This window comes from Crinia signifera, chromosome 4 (genome assembly GCF_055691185.1).
Source record: "Crinia signifera chromosome 4, ASM5569118v1, whole genome shotgun sequence".
NCBI classification, from domain to species: domain Eukaryota; kingdom Metazoa; phylum Chordata; class Amphibia; order Anura; family Myobatrachidae; genus Crinia; species Crinia signifera.
Genome location: NC_139220.1, coordinates 330,334,253 through 330,352,828, shown reverse-complemented (window position 1 = coordinate 330,352,828; position 18,576 = coordinate 330,334,253). Strand labels below are relative to the sequence as shown.

General features: G+C 45.2%; 1 protein-coding gene across 1 annotated transcript in view; it reads right to left on the bottom strand.

Moving 5' to 3' along the window:
* Positions 1–18,576, bottom strand: part of LOC146072875 (uncharacterized) — a 45,485-nt gene that overhangs the window by 9,089 nt on the left and 17,820 nt on the right. The window contains exon 3 of the mRNA XM_083180056.1: positions 16,978–17,105. The gene's annotated coding sequence lies outside the window, so the exon portion shown is untranslated. The remainder of the gene's footprint in view (positions 1–16,977; positions 17,106–18,576) is intronic.

Sequence of the window (18,576 nt, the reverse complement as noted above, 5' to 3'; positions counted from 1 at the left end):
GATTAACAGCCTGGCGCCCACCTCGGGATCCCCTAGGTGAGCTGGGAGACCGTCATGCCACTGATTTCTCAGTGGTCTTGGTGTCTCTAATAGTGGCGGCCGCTGAGGGCTGGGCTGATCTGGCCCCACGACCACGGCGGCCTCTGTAGGAAGGGAAACCTCCTCTGGACCTGCCTCTGAAGCCCGCGTTCCCTCGAAAGGAACGAAAAGTGGTGGATACAAACGGCCGTTTTGGAGGCGGAGCAGATGAGGGAAGAAACGCAGACTTCCCCCCTGTTGCCTGGGAGATGAGCCTGTCTAGATCAGGCCCGAAGAGCATGTCGCCCCCGAAGGGAAGAGCCTCCACAGCCTTTTTGATTTCTGGTTCGGCTTGCCAAGAACGTAGCCAGACTGAACGTCTGGCCACTACCGCAGAGGCTGAAGCCTTTGCTCCTAGGATAGAAATATCCGAGGCAGCCTCCCCTATGTAGGAGGACGCGTCCCTGATGCATTCTGCTAAAGAAATTAGTTCATCTCGGGGAGTATTCTGTTCTAAACCAGTAACCAGTTCAGAAGCCCATTTCTCCATTGCTCTTGCAACCCAGGCCGATGCCAGAGCAGGGCGCAACAGAACTCCTACGTTGGTATAAATGTTCTTGAGAGAGCTATCCAAACGTCTGTCTTGTGACTCTTTTAGGGACACCGCTCCCGGGATAGGGAGTGTGGTTTTCTTAGATAAGCGTGAAAGGGACACATCTGGGGTGGGAGGGGTCTCCCATTTTTCTCTGGATGCATCTGAGAAGGGGTAAAGGACCTTCAGTCTTTTTGACATTTGAAACTTTTTGTCCGGAGACTTCCAGACTTTTAAAAGAGGGTTGTCTAACTCCTCTGAGTCCGGGAAAGTTAGGGGCTGCTTTTGGATTCTACCAAAAATGGACACCTGAGGAGGTGCGGATGTGTCGGCAATGTGGAAAGTATCTCGAATCTCCCTGATCAGACCTTCCACTCCCTGAGCCTCATCCTCTGGGAGATCGTCTCCTGCGGGATCCTGAGCTAGATCAGGAGGAAATTCCCCCTCCTCTAAGGGAATGCAATCATCTGGGTCGTCTGCCAGGACTATAGCCTGAACTGCCCTTCTCTTCACCGGGGGTGAGGAAGGTCTAGTCTGGGAGTATGCCGACACAGACTGTTTTAGGGAGTCCACCGACTGAATGAGGGATGAAGCCCATAGAGGCTCAGAAGTAGTTAACTGAGACAGATGGGAGTGAAAAACTTCCCTGTCTTTTCTAGAGGCTTCCATCTCTGCAGTAAAGCTGGAGAGAAGGGTCTGTAAGACGTCCCCAGGACATGGGGTGTTTGGCTGGGACCCAGGGGACCTGGGAGTGACAGCAACCTGCACCCTTGCAGAAGACTGAATTCTAGTATAGCAGGGGCCGCACAGGGAAACACCCTTGATATGTGGTGTATACTGCTCCTTGCACTCCTTACAGGAGTACACCTTTTGTGCTGCCTTTGATGTAGCCCTTCCTGCCATACTGACAAATTACTTCAGCACCCCACACGCACACCCTTACACAGACACAAGTATTCCCTAGCACCACTACACACAGTGAAAAGCCCGAGGCCTGAGTGCTAATAGGGAGAGAGGAGCCAATCCTGCCCCCCGATGTGTATCGTGTATGGGGATAACCCCTGATGACTCACAGTACAGTTGAGGTCCCAGGGGGAGCGCTGTAACCACACAGGATCCGGTATACCGGGACTGCAGGTGTCTGAGACTGCTGGATCAGTGGAGAGAAGCTGCGTTCCGAGCAATGGCGGCCGTGTGAGGGAGACGCCGATGTTAAGCTCCGCCTCCTTGATGCGGACGCTTCCCGCGCCGATCTGTAGGCGGGAGTTACAAGCGCAGCCGTGTCAGCGCTGCGCGCGCGACCTAAAATGGCTGCGGCCGCTGACACTCTCTCCCCAGCCAGTGCGCTCACTTCTGGCTGGTCCCCCTTTCCTTGTGTTCCTCTGAGAAGGCAGGTGGGGGATGACCTTGGACCCGGGACGCTCGCTGCGTGCAGCTGCGGCGGGTCCCCAGAGCGGGTGCTCTGGTGGTCTTTTGGTAACAGAGGAACACTGCGTGCAGCGTCGACTGTACCACTCCAGGGTTCCTCTTCACAGGCAGACCGTCCTGTCTGCCTGCCACTAACATAAAAGTTTAAATAAAAATAAAACAGAAATAAAAACCTAATCTCCCTCAGGAGACCCTTGCCCAGGAGACCGACTCCTCCGGGCACTTTTTTAAGACTGAGGTCTGGGTGGGGATAGAGGGGGGAGGAGCCAGCCACACTTAAATTTTCTTAAAGTGCCGACTCCTCCAGTACACCATACTATCCCACACGTGATGACTGCAGTGTCCCCTGCTATCCGAGGGAGAAATGTAGGATACAATGATAGAGCCGTCACCTAGATACCCCTTTATATACACTAACCTGATGTACAGAGTAATATGTAAAATACTATGATAGAGATGTCACCTAGATACCCCTTTATATACACTAACCTGCTGCACAGAGTAATATGTAGGATACTATGATAGAGCCGTCACCTAGATACCCCTTTATATACACTAACCTGCTGCACAGAGTAATATGTAAGATACTATGATGGAGATGTCACCTAGATACCCCTTTATATACACTAACCTGCTGCACAGAGTAATATGTAGGATACTATGATAGAGCCGTCACCTAGATACCCCTTTATATACACTAACCTGATGTACAGAGTAATATGTAAGATACTATGATGGAGCCGTCACCTAGATACCCCTTTATATACACTAACCTGCTGCACAGAGTAATATGTAAGATACTATGATGGAGCCGTCACCTAGATACCCCTTTATATACACTAACCTGATACACAGAGTAATTTGTAAGATACTATGATGGAGCTGTCACCTAGATACCCCTTTATATACACTAACCTGCTGCACAGACTAATATGTAAGATACTATGATGGAGATGTCAACTAGATACCCCTTTATATACACTAACCTGCTGCACAGAGTAATATGTAAGATACTATGATGGAGCCGTCACCTAGATACCCCTTTATATACACTAACCTGATGCACAGAGTAATATGTAAGATACTATGATGGAGCGGTCACCTAGATACCCCTTTATATACACTAACCCGCTGTACAGAGTAATATGTAAGATACTATGATGGAGCTGTCACCTAGATACCCCTTTATATACACTAACCCGCTGCACAGAGTAATATGTAGGATACTATGATGGAGCTGATACCTAGATATCCCTTTATATACACTTACCCGCTGCACAGAGTAATATGTAAGATACTATGATGGAGATGTCACCTAGATACCCCTTTATATACACTAACCTGCTGCACAGAGTAATATGTAAGATACTATGATGGAGATGTCACCTAGATACCCCTTTATATACACTAACCTGCTGCACAGAGTAATATGTAAGATACTATGATGGAGCTGTCACCTAGATACCCCTTTATATACACTAAACTGCTGCACATAGTAATATGTAAGATACTATGATGGAGCGGTCACCTAGATACCCCTTTATATACACTAACCTGCTGCACAGAGTAATATGTAAGATACTATGATGGAGCTCACACCTAGATACCCCTTTATATACACTAACCTGCTGCACAGAGTAATATGTAAGATACTATGATGGAGCGGTCACCTAGATACCCCTTTATATACACTAACCCGCTGTACAGAGTAATATGTAAGATACTATGATGGAGCGGTCACCTAGATACCCCTTTATATACACTAACCCGCTGCACAGAGTAATATGTAAGATACTATGATGGAGCTGTCACCTAGATACCCCTTTATATACACTAACCCGCTGCACAGAGTAATATGTAGGATACTATGATGGAGCTGACACCTAGATATCCCTTTATATACACTTACCCGCTGCACAGAGTAATATGTAAGATACTATGATGGAGATGTCACCTAGATACCCCTTTATATACACTAACCTGCTGCACAGAGTAATATGTAAGATACTATGATGGAGATGTCACCTAGATACCCCTTTATATACACTAAACTGATGCACATAGTAATATGTAAGATACTATGATGGAGATGTCAACTAGATACCCCTTTATATACACTAACCTGCTGCACAGAGTAATATGTAAGATACTATGATGGAGCTGTCACCTAGATACCCCTTTATATACACTAACCCGATGCACAGAGTAATATGTAAGATACTATGATGGAGCGGTCACCTAGATACCCCTTTATATACACTAACCCGCTGTACAGAGTAATATGTAAGATACTATGATGGAGCTGTTACCTAGATACCCCTTTATATACACTAACCCGCTGCACAGAGTAATATGTAGGATACTATGATGGAGCTGACACCTAGATATCCCTTTATATACACTTACCCGCTGCACAGAGTAATATGTAAGATACTATGATGGAGATGTCACCTAGATACCCCTTTATATACACTAACCTGCTGCACAGAGTAATATGTAAGATACTATGATGGAGATGTCACCTAGATACCCCTTTATATACACTAACCTGCTGCACAGAGTAATATGTAAGATACTATGATGGAGCTGTCACCTAGATACCCCTTTATATACACTAAACTGATGCACATAGTAATATGTAAGATACTATGATGGAGCGGTCACCTAGATACCCCTTTATATACACTAACCTGCTGCACAGAGTAATATGTAAGATACTATGATGGAGCTCACACCTAGATACCCCTTTATATACACTAACCTGATGCACAGAGTAATATGTAAGATACTATGATGGAGCGGTCACCTAGATACCCCTTTATATACACTAACCCGCTGTACAGAGTAATATGTAAGATACTATGATGGAGCTGTCACCTAGATACCCCTTTATATACACTAACCCGCTGCACAGAGTAATATGTAGGATACTATGATGGAGCTGACACCTAGATATCCCTTTATATACACTTACCCGCTGCACAGAGTAATATGTAAGATACTATGATGGAGATGTCACCTAGATACCCCTTTATATACACTAACCTGCTGCACAGAGTAATATGTAAGATACTATGATGAAGCTGTCACCTAGATACCCCTTTATATACACTAAACTGATGCACATAGTAATATGTAAGATACTATGATGGAGATGTCAACTAGATACCCCTTTATATACACTAACCTGCTGCACAGAGTAATATGTAAGATACTATGATGGAGCTGTCACCTAGATACCCCTTTATATACACTAACCCGCTGCACAGAGTAATATGTAGGATACTATGATGGAGCTGACACCTAGATATCCCTTTATATACACTTACCCGCTGCACAGAGTAATATGTAAGATACTATGATGGAGATGTCACCTAGATACCCCTTTATATACACTAACCTGCTGCACAGAGTAATATGTAAGATACTATGATGGAGATGTCACCTAGATACCCCTTTATATACACTAACCTGCTGCACAGAGTAATATGTAAGATACTATGATGGAGCTGTCACCTAGATACCCCTTTATATACACTAAACTGATGCACATAGTAATATGTAAGATACTATGATGGAGCGGTCACCTAGATACCCCTTTATATACACTAACCTGCTGCACAGAGTAATATGTAGGATACTATGATAGAGCCGTCACCTAGATACCCCTTTATATACACTAACCTGATGTACAGAGTAATATGTAAGATACTATGATGGAGCCGTCACCTAGATACCCCTTTATATACACTAACCTGCTGCACAGAGTAATATGTAAGATACTATGATGGAGCCGTCGCCTAGATACCCCTTTATATACACTAACCTGATACACAGAGTAATTTGTAAGATATTATGATGGAGCTGTCACCTAGATACCCCTTTATATACACTAACCTGCTGCACAGAGTAATATGTAAGATACTATGATGGAGCTGTCACCTAGATACCCCTTTATATACACTAACCTGATGCACAGAGTAATATGTAAGATACTATGATGGAGCGGTCACCTAGATACCCCTTTATATACACTAACCTGCTGCATAGAGTAATATGTAAGATACCATGATGGAGATGTCACCTAGATACCCCTTTATATACACTAACCTGCTGCACAGACTAATATGTAAGATACTATGATGGAGATGTCACCTAGATACCCCTTTATATACACTAACCTGCTGCACAGAGTAATATGTAAGATACTATGATGGAGCGGTCACCTAGATACCCCTTTATATACACTAACCTGATGCACAGAGTAATATGTAAGATACTATGATGGAGCTGTCACCTAGATACCCCTTTATATACACTAACTTGATGCACAGAGTAATATGTAAGATACTATGATGTAGCTGTCACCTAGATACCCCTTTATATACACTAACCTGCTGCACATAGTAATATGTAAGATACTATGATGGAGCTGTCACCTATATACCCCTTTATATACACTAACCTGCAGCACAGAGTAATATGTATGATACTATGATGGAGCTGTCACCTAGATACCCCTTTATATACACTAACCTGCTGCACAGAGTAATATGTAAGATACTATGATGAAGCTGTCACCTAGATACCCCTTTATATACACTAACCTGCTGCACAGAGTAATATGTAAGATACTATGATAAAGCCGTCACCTAGATACCACTTTATATACACTAACCTGATGTACAGAGTAATATGTAGGATACTATGATGGAGCTGTCACCTAGATACCCCTTTATATACACTAACCTGCAGCACAGAGTAATATGTATGATACTATGATGGAGCTGTCACCTAGATACCCCTTTATATACACTAACCTGCTGCACAGACTAATATGTAAGATACTATGATGGAGCTGTCACCTAGATACCCCTTTATATACACTAACCTGCTGCACAGAGTAATATGTAAGATACTATGATGGAGCTGTCACCTAGATACCCCTTTATACACATTAACCTGCTGCACAGAGTAACATGTAAGATACTATGATGGAGCTGTCTCCTAGATACCCCTTTATATACACTAACCTGCTGCACAGAGTAACATGTAAGATACTATGATGGAGCTGTCACCTAGATACCCCTTTATATACACTGACCTGCTGCACAGAGAAATATGAAAGATACTATGATGGAGCTGTCACCTAGATACCCCTTTATATACACTAACCTGCTGCACAGAGTAATATGTAAGATACTATGATGGCGCTGTCACCTAGATACCCCTTTATATACACTATGTAAAATACTATGATGGATCTGTCACCTACATACCCCTTTATATACACTAACCTGGTGCACAGAGTAATATGTAAGATACTATGATGGAGCTGTCACCTAGATACCCCTTTATATACACTAAACTGATGCACATAGTAATATGTAAGATACTATGATGGAGCGGTCACCTAGATACCCCTTTATATACACTAACCTGCTGCACAGAGTAATATGTAGGATACTATGATAGAGCCGTCACCTAGATACCCCTTTATATACACTAACCTGATGTACAGAGTAATATGTAAGATACTATGATGGAGCCGTCACCTAGATACCCCTTTATATACACTAACCTGCTGCACAGAGTAATATGTAAGATACTATGATGGAGCCGTCGCCTAGATACCCCTTTATATACACTAACCTGATACACAGAGTAATTTGTAAGATATTATGATGGAGCTGTCACCTAGATACCCCTTTATATACACTAACCTGCTGCACAGAGTAATATGTAAGATACTATGATGGAGCTGTCACCTAGATACCCCTTTATATACACTAACCTGATGCACAGAGTAATATGTAAGATACTATGATGGAGCGGTCACCTAGATACCCCTTTATATACACTAACCTGCTGCATAGAGTAATATGTAAGATACCATGATGGAGATGTCACCTAGATACCCCTTTATATACACTAACCTGCTGCACAGACTAATATGTAAGATACTATGATGGAGATGTCACCTAGATACCCCTTTATATACACTAACCTGCTGCACAGAGTAATATGTAAGATACTATGATGGAGCGGTCACCTAGATACCCCTTTATATACACTAACCTGATGCACAGAGTAATATGTAAGATACTATGATGGAGCTGTCACCTAGATACCCCTTTATATACACTAACTTGATGCACAGAGTAATATGTAAGATACTATGATGTAGCTGTCACCTAGATACCCCTTTATATACACTAACCTGCTGCACATAGTAATATGTAAGATACTATGATGGAGCTGTCACCTATATACCCCTTTATATACACTAACCTGCAGCACAGAGTAATATGTATGATACTATGATGGAGCTGTCACCTAGATACCCCTTTATATACACTAACCTGCTGCACAGAGTAATATGTAAGATACTATGATGAAGCTGTCACCTAGATACCCCTTTATATACACTAACCTGCTGCACAGAGTAATATGTAAGATACTATGATAAAGCCGTCACCTAGATACCACTTTATATACACTAACCTGATGTACAGAGTAATATGTAGGATACTATGATGGAGCTGTCACCTAGATACCCCTTTATATACACTAACCTGCAGCACAGAGTAATATGTATGATACTATGATGGAGCTGTCACCTAGATACCCCTTTATATACACTAACCTGCTGCACAGACTAATATGTAAGATACTATGATGGAGCTGTCACCTAGATACCCCTTTATATACACTAACCTGCTGCACAGAGTAATATGTAAGATACTATGATGGAGCTGTCACCTAGATACCCCTTTATACACATTAACCTGCTGCACAGAGTAACATGTAAGATACTATGATGGAGCTGTCTCCTAGATACCCCTTTATATACACTAACCTGCTGCACAGAGTAACATGTAAGATACTATGATGGAGCTGTCACCTAGATACCCCTTTATATACACTGACCTGCTGCACAGAGAAATATGAAAGATACTATGATGGAGCTGTCACCTAGATACCCCTTTATATACACTAACCTGCTGCACAGAGTAATATGTAAGATACTATGATGGCGCTGTCACCTAGATACCCCTTTATATACACTATGTAAAATACTATGATGGATCTGTCACCTACATACCCCTTTATATACACTAACCTGGTGCACAGAGTAATATGTAAGATACTATGATGTAGCGGTCACCTAGATACCCCTTTATATACACTAACCTGATGCACAGAGTAATATGTAAGATACTATGATGGAACTGTCACCTAGATACCCCTTTATATACACTAACCTGCTGCACAGAGTAATATGTAAGATACTATGATGTAGATGTCACCTAGATACCCCTTTATATACACTAACCTGCTGCACAGAGTAATATGTAAGATACTATGATGGAGCTGTCACCTAGATACCCCTTTATATACACCAACCTGCTGCACAGAGTAATATGTAAGATACTATGATGGAGCTCACACCTAGATACCCCTTTATATACACTAACCTGATGCACAGAGTAATATGTAAGATACTATGATGGAGCGGTCACCTAGATACCCCTTTATATACACTAACCCGCTGTACAGAGTAATATGTAAGATACTATGATGGAGCTGTCACCTAGATACCCCTTTATATACACTAACCCGCTGCACAGAGTAATATGTAGGATACTATGATGGAGCTGACACCTAGATATCCCTTTATATACACTTACCCGCTGCACAGAGTAATATGTAAGATACTATGATGGAGATGTCACCTAGATACCCCTTTATATACACTAACCTGCTGCACAGAGTAATATGTAAGATACTATGATGGAGCTGTCACCTAGATACCCCTTTATATACACTAAACTGATGCACATAGTAATATGTAAGATACTATGATGGAGATGTCAACTAGATACCCCTTTATATACACTAACCTGCTGCACAGAGTAATATGTAAGATACTATGATGGAGCTGTCACCTAGATACCCCTTTATATACACTAACCTGATGCACAGAGTAATATGTAAGATACTATGATGGAGCGGTCACCTAGATACCCCTTTATATACACTAACCCGCTGTACAGAGTAATATGTAAGATACTATGATGGAGCTGTCACCTAGATACCCCTTTATATACACTAACCCGCTGCACAGAGTAATATGTAGGATACTATGATGGAGCTGACACCTAGATATCCCTTTATATACACTTACCCGCTGCACAGAGTAATATGTAAGATACTATGATGGAGATGTCACCTAGATACCCCTTTATATACACTAACCTGCTGCACAGAGTAATATGTAAGATACTATGATGGAGATGTCACCTAGATACCCCTTTATATACACTAACCTGCTGCACAGAGTAATATGTAAGATACTATGATGGAGCTGTCACCTAGATACCCCTTTATATACACTAAACTGATGCACATAGTAATATGTAAGATACTATGATGGAGCGGTCACCTAGATACCCCTTTATATACACTAACCTGCTGCACAGAGTAATATGTAGGATACTATGATAGAGCCGTCACCTAGATACCCCTTTATATACACTAACCTGATGTACAGAGTAATATGTAAGATACTATGATGGAGCCGTCACCTAGATACCCCTTTATATACACTAACCTGCTGCACAGAGTAATATGTAAGATACTATGATGGAGCCGTCGCCTAGATACCCCTTTATATACACTAACCTGATACACAGAGTAATTTGTAAGATATTATGATGGAGCTGTCACCTAGATACCCCTTTATATACACTAACCTGCTGCACAGAGTAATATGTAAGATACTATGATGGAGCTGTCACCTAGATACCCCTTTATATACACTAACCTGATGCACAGAGTAATATGTAAGATACTATGATGGAGCGGTCACCTAGATACCCCTTTATATACACTAACCTGCTGCATAGAGTAATATGTAAGATACCATGATGGAGATGTCACCTAGATACCCCTTTATATACACTAACCTGCTGCACAGACTAATATGTAAGATACTATGATGGAGATGTCACCTAGATACCCCTTTATATACACTAACCTGATGCACAGAGTAATATGTAAGATACTATGATGGAGCGGTCACCTAGATACCCCTTTATATACACTAACCTGATGCACAGAGTAATATGTAAGATACTATGATGGAGCTGTCACCTAGATACCCCTTTATATACACTAACCTGATGCACAGAGTAATATGTAAGATACTATGATGTAGCTGTCACCTAGATACCCCTTTATATACACTAACCTGCTGCACATAGTAATATGTAAGATACTATGATGGAGCTGTCACCTATATACCCCTTTATATACACTAACCTGCTGCACAGAGTAATATGTATGATACTATGATGGAGCTGTCTCCTAGATACCCCTTTATATACACTGACCTGCTGCACAGAGTAACATGTAAGATACTATGATGGAGCTGTCACCTAGATACCCCTTTATATACACTGACCTGCTGCACAGAGAAATATGAAAGATACTATGATGGAGCTGTCACCTAGATACCCCTTTATATACACTAACCTGCTGCACAGAGTAATATGTAAGATACTATGATGGCGCTGTCACCTAGATACCCCTTTATATACACTATGTAAAATACTATGATGGATCTGTCACCTACATACCCCTTTATATACACTAACCTGGTGCACAGAGTAATATGTAAGATACTATGATGTAGCGGTCACCTAGATACCCCTTTATATACACTAACCTGATGCACAGAGTAATATGTAAGATACTATGATGGAACTGTCACCTAGATACCCCTTTATATACACTAACCTGCTGCACAGAGTAATATGTAAGATACTATGATGTAGATGTCACCTAGATACCCCTTTATATACACTAACCTGCTGCACAGAGTAATATGTAAGATACTATGATGGAGCTGTCACCTAGATACCCTTTATAGACACTAACCTGCTGCACAGAGTAATATGTAAGATACTATGATGGCGCTGTCACCTAGATACCCCTTTACATACACTAACCTGCTGCACAGAGTAATATGTAAGATAGTATGATGGCGCTGTCACCTAGATACCCCTTTATATACACTAACCTGCTGTACAGAGTAATATGTAAGATACTATGATGGAGCGGTCACCTAGATCCCCTTTATATACACTAACCTGATGCACAGAGTAATATGTAAGATACTATGATGGAACTGTCACCTAGATACCCCTTTATATACACTAACCTGCTGCACAGAGTAATATGTAAAATACTATGATGTAGATGTCACCTAGATACCCCTTTATATACACTGACCTGCTGCACAGAGAAATATGAAAGATACTATGATGGAGCTGTCACCTAGATACCCCTTTATATACACTAACCTGCTGCACAGAGTAATATGTAAGATACTATGATGGCGCTGTCACCTAGATACCCCTTTATATACACTATGTAAAATACTATGATGGATCTGTCACCTACATACCCCTTTATATACACTAACCTGGTGCACAGAGTAATATGTAAGATACTATGATGTAGCGGTCACCTAGATACCCCTTTATATACACTAACCTGATGCACAGAGTAATATGTAAGATACTATGATGGAACTGTCACCTAGATACCCCTTTATATACACTAACCTGCTGCACAGAGTAATATGTAAGATACTATGATGTAGATGTCACCTAGATACCCCTTTATATACACTAACCTGCTGCACAGAGTAATATGTAAGATACTATGATGGAGCTGTCACCTAGATACCCTTTATAGACACTAACCTGCTGCACAGAGTAATATGTAAGATACTATGATGGCGCTGTCACCTAGATACCCCTTTACATACACTAACCTGCTGCACAGAGTAATATGTAAGATAGTATGATGGCGCTGTCACCTAGATACCCCTTTATATACACTAACCTGCTGCACAGAGTAATATTTGTACACTGGGGATTTTTCTGTCAGAGGAGAGGCTGACAAAGAAAGAAAAAAACGCTTTTTGGGCGCACTCTTTTTGTTAATGAAATTATTGAATGATTTAAAACATAGCTTTTATTAAGGACTTTTTGCTAAAAAAAGTTGGCACATTTGGTAAAAAATGTAGTGTGATCCTTTTAAATAATGTAATTTAATTTGAGGATTATTCGTTAATTTGTCACACTTTACTTTATCATTTGAGCACTGTTGTGATCATAAATACAATTATCTGTGATCATAGGCAGTAAAATAAGATTTTACTGCCTATGATCACAGATAATTGTATTTATGATCACAACAGTGCTCAAATGATAAAGTAAAGTGTGACAAATTAACGAATAATCCTCAAATTAAATTACATTATTTAAAAGGATCACACTACATTTTTTACCAAATGTGCCAACTTTTTTTAGCAAAAAGTCCTTAATAAAAGCTATGTTTTAAATCATTCAATAATTTCATTAACAAAAAGAGTGCGCCCAAAAAGCGTTTTTTTCTTTCTTTGTCAGCCTCTCCTCTGACAGAAAAATCCCCAGTGTACAACCATTGATCTCAAACGCTGGGCGCACCGCCAACTATCCAACTACCAGAATCTATCCAGTGTGTAGTTTAAAAGTTGGTTTCTAAATAAGTATATAGATTGTTAGTCTGTGCGGACCTTCAACCCCCTCCCCTTTTTGAGCACAGATTAATATGTAAGATACTATGATGGAGCGGTCACCCAGATACCCCTTTATATACACGTTAGTGCTCCTGATTGGCCACTAGGTGGCCAATAACGCTATTCGGGGGCGGAGCCGCAGGATGTAAATATAGTCATCCTGCGTCTCCTCCGTGTCCGTGCTGGCTTGGGTACCGGCGTTTGTTTATTTTGCTAAGTACGTGGATGCCTACATAGAACAAAGAGGACCGATCCACACCTAGGAGATGTAAGGATGATTCGCCTCCACAGGTACCAATACTGGAATTCTAGTGGACAATGGGATGAATGGGCTCTGTGTGATATAAAGTTTTACTTTTCTTGTCAGTGTGCTTTTAACTATTGGTTTTGCTGTGGAACTAAGAGTGCCAGCAAGCCCATTAATGGGACTGCACAGCTGATTGGGCTGCGTGGGTCACATGGCACGTGGTGGTGTCTCTGGCTGTGGCTGTCTGGGCGCTCAGGTGTCAGCGGAAGCAGGAGTAGCAGTTGGGAAGGAGAGCAGCTGGTGAGGGGAAGGGGTGGCTGTCTGGGCGCTCTGGCTGTGGCTGCCACTGCCACTGGCTGTCTGGGCGCTCAGGTGTCAGCGGAAGCAGTAGTAGTAGTTGGGACGGAGAGCAGCTGGTGAGGGGAAGGGGTGGCTGTGGCTGTCTGGGTGCTCAGGTGTCAGCGGAAGCAGTAGTAGTAGTTGGGACGGAGAGCAGCTGGTGAGGGGAAGGGGTGGCTGTGGCTGTCTGGGTGCTCAGGTGTCAGCGGAAGCAGTAGTAGTAGTTGGGACAGAGAGCAGCTGGTGAGGGGAAGGGGTGGCTGTGGCTGTATGGGCGCTAAGGTGTCAGCGGAAGCAGTAGTAGTAGTTGGGACAGAGAGCAGCTGGTGAGGGGACGGGGTGGCTGTGGCTGTCTGGGTGGTCAGGTGTCAGCGGAAGCAGTAGTAGTAGTTGGGACGGAGAGCAGCTGGTGAGGGGAAGGGGTGGCTGTGGCTGTCTGGGTGCTCAGGTGTCAGCGGAAGCAGTAGTAGTAGTTGGGACGGAGAGCAGCTGGTGAGGGGAAGGGGTGGCTGTGGCTGTCTGGGCGCTCTGGCTGCCACTGCCACTGGCTGTCTGGGCGCTCAGGTGTCAGCGGAAGTAGTAGTAGTTGGGACAGAGATCAGCTGGTGAGGGGAAGGGGTGGCTGTGGCTGTCTGGGTGCTCAGGTGTCAGCGGAAGCAGTAGTAGTAGTTGGGACGGAGAGCAGCTGGTGAGGGGAAGGGGTGGCTGTGGCTGTCTGGGCGCTCAGGTGTCAGCGGAAGCAGTAGTAGTTGGGACGGAGAGCAGCTGGTGAGGGGAAGGGGTGGCTGTGGCTGTCTGGGTGCTCAGGTGTCAGCGGAAGCAGTAGTAGTAGTTGGGACGGAGAGCAGCTGGTGAGGGGGAAGGGGTGGCTGTCTGGGCGCTCTGGCTGTGGCTGCCACTGGCTGTCTGGGCGCTCAGGTGTCAGCGGAAACAGTAGTAGTAGTTGGGACGGAGAGCAGCTGATGAGGGGAAGGGGTGGCTGTGGCTGTCTGGGCGCTCAGGTGTCAGCGGAAGCAGTAGTAGTAGTTGGGACGGAGAGCAGCTGGGGAGGGGAAGGGGTGGCTGTGGCTGTCTGGGTGCTCAGGTGTCAGCGGAAGCAGTAGTAGTAGTTGGGACGGAGAACAGCTGGTGAGGGGAAGGGGTGGCTGTGGCTGTCTGGCCGCTCAGGTGTCAGCGGAAGCAGTAGTAGCAGTTGGGACGGAGAGCAGCTGGTGAGGGGAAGGGGTGGCTGTGGCTGTCTGGGCGCTCAGGTGTCAGCGGAAGCAGTAGTAGTAGTTGGGACGGAGAGCAGCTGGTGAGGGGAAGGGGTGGCTGTGGCTGTCTGGGCGCTCAGGTGTCAGCGGAAGCAGTAGTAGCAGTTGGGACGGAGAGCAGCTGGTGAGGGGAAGGGGTGGCTGTGGCTGTCTGGGCGCTCAGGTGTCAGCGGAAGCAGTAGTAGTTGGGACAGAGAGCAGCTGGTGAGGGGAAGGGGTGGCTGTGGCTGTTTGGGCGCTCAGGTGTCAGCGGAAGCAGTAGTAGTAGTTGGGACAGAGAGCAGCTGGTGAGGGGAAGGGTAGCTGTTGCTGTCTGGGTGCTCAGGTGTCAGCGGAAGCAGTAGTAGTAGTTGGGACGGAGAGCAGCTGGTGAGGGGAAGGGGTGGCTGTGGCTGTCTGGGCGCTCAGGTGTCAGCGGAAGCAGTAGTAGTAGTTGGGACAGAGAGCAGCTGGTGAGGGGAAGGGGTGGCTGTTGCTGTCTGGGTGGTCAGGTGTCAGCGGAAGCAGTAGTAGCAGTTGGGACGGAGAGCAGCTGGTGAGGGGAAGGGGTGACTGTGGCTGTCTGGGTGCTCAGGTGTCAGCGGAAGCAGTAGTTGGGACGGAGAGCAGCTGGTGAGGGGAAGGGGTGGCTGTGGCTGTCTGGGTGCTCAGGTGTCAGCGGAAGCAGTAGTAGTAGTTGGGACGGAGAGCAGCTGGTGAGGGGACGGGGTGGCTGTGGCTGTCTGGGCGCTCTGGCTGTGGCTGTCTGGGCGCTCTGGCTGTGGCAGTCTGGGCGCTCTGGCTGCCACTGGCTGTCTGGGCGCTCAGGTGTCAGCGGAAGCAGTAGTAGTAGTTGGGACGGAGAGCAGCTGGTGAGAGGAAGGGGTGGCTGTGGCTGTCTGGGCGCTCTGGTGTCAGCGGAAGCAGTAGTAGTAGTTGGGACAGAGAGCAGCTGGTGAGGGGAAGGGGTGGCTGTGGCTGTCTGGGTGCTCAGGTGTTAGCGGAAGCAGTAGTAGTTGGGACAGAGAGCAGCTGGTGAGGGGAAGGGGTGGCTGTGGCTGTCTGGGTGCTCAGGTGTCAGCGGAAGCAGTAGTAGTTTGGACAGAGAGCAGCTGGTGAGGGGAAGGGGTGGCTGTGGCTGTCTGTGTGCTCAGGTGTCAGCGGAAGCAGTAGTAGTGGTTGGGACGGAGAGCAGCTGGTGAGGGGACGGGGTGGCTGTCTGGGCACTCAGGTGTCAGCGGAAGCAGTAGTAGTAGTTGGGACAGAGAGCAGCTGGTGAGGGGGAGGGGTCTGGGCAGGGGAGCGTTATTATAACACATGTACCTGTGCGAAGCAGCGGCAGGACACTAGTCCAGGATAATTGGATAGCCCCCGGCAAATCTGCTAGCTGCAGACAATTACAGCAGCTGATTGATACTGGACATAGTGTATAACACATTCCCTGCTGTACTGATCTGTCCCCAATATGATAAGATAATGTTACAGTCACCTTATCCTCCCGTATCGCTGGCCGGCCCCAGTGTCCCACATACACCGGAGGGGAGAGGAGGATCCGGTTATATTTCTGCCTCCAGTTACAGAGATCATACACAAGTCACGGCAATACGGATTCTGCACCTGAGTATAAGGAGACAATGGTTATAGGAATAACTCCCATACACTGGTGTAAATTGGTGGCACTCACAGACTGGTCTCACTGAAGGTGTGTACACACAGCAGATCCTGCTGTGAGATGCGAGTCCCGATGCGACTGCGATGGGACTCGCATCTCACAGCATGCCAGAGGGGCACAATTTAGACTATATAGTGTTGCCTGCCCTCTCTATCTGGCTGCCGATTTGCTCTCACACAGGAGCACGCATCGGCAGCGCATCAAGCTCGCAAGCCCTAAAAAAGCATGCGATTTGATTGCGATATGGCTTCCGATGTTCACTATTTTGGGAACATCAGAAGCCAAATCTTACCATGTGTACACACTATAAGCAGTGTTCGCGAAAACCACCCAAAAAAGTGGGTCCCGGGGACCCTTTACTTCTAAAAATTGGGGTCCTACCCGACATTTTCTGGGTCCCAACAGAATAAAGCCGCCTCTACCCTTTTCCCCAGCACGGCACATGTGGGTTGGGGGGGGGGGGGGGAAGTATCAATTGGCCCACTCCATATACTAGAAACTATACAAACCTGAACAGTGCGCGCCGAAGGGCGAATTTAGGACATTTTTTTGTGTAGGGGGGCGTGGTGTGTTCACATAGTAGTACCAATTCACATTCCAGCACACACCGTTATGCCCAGTACACATTCCAGCACACACCGTTATGCCCAGTACACATTCCAGCACACACCGTTATGCCCAGTACACATTCCAGCACACACCGTTATGCCCAGTACACATTCCAGCACACACTTATGCCCAGTACACATTCCAGCACACACCGTTATGCCCAGTACACATTCCACACACACCGTTATGCCCAGTACACATTCCAGCACACACCGTTATGCCCAGTACACATTCCAGCACACACCGTTATGCCCAGTACACATTCCAGCACACACCGTTATGCCCAGTACACATTCCAGCACACACCGTTATGCCCAGTACACATTCCAGCACACACCGTTATGCCCAGTACACATTCCAGCACACACTGTTATGCCCAGTACACATTCCAGCACACACTGTTATGCCCAGTACACATTCCAGCACACACCGTTATGCCCAGTACACATTCCAGCACACACTGTTATGCCCAGTACACATTCCAGCACACACCGTTATGCCCAGTACACACCGTTATGCCCAGTACACATTCCAGCACACACCGTTATGCCCAGTACACATTCCAGTACACACCGTTATGCCCAGTACACATTCCAGCACACACTGTTATGCCCAGTACACATTCCAGCACACACTTATGCCCAGTACACATTCCAGCACACACTTATGCCCAGTACACACCGTTATGCCCAGTACACATTCCAGCACACACTGTTATGCCCAGTACACATTCCAGCACACACTTATGCCCAGTACACATTCCAGCACACACTTATGCCCAGTACACACCGTTATGCCCAGTACACA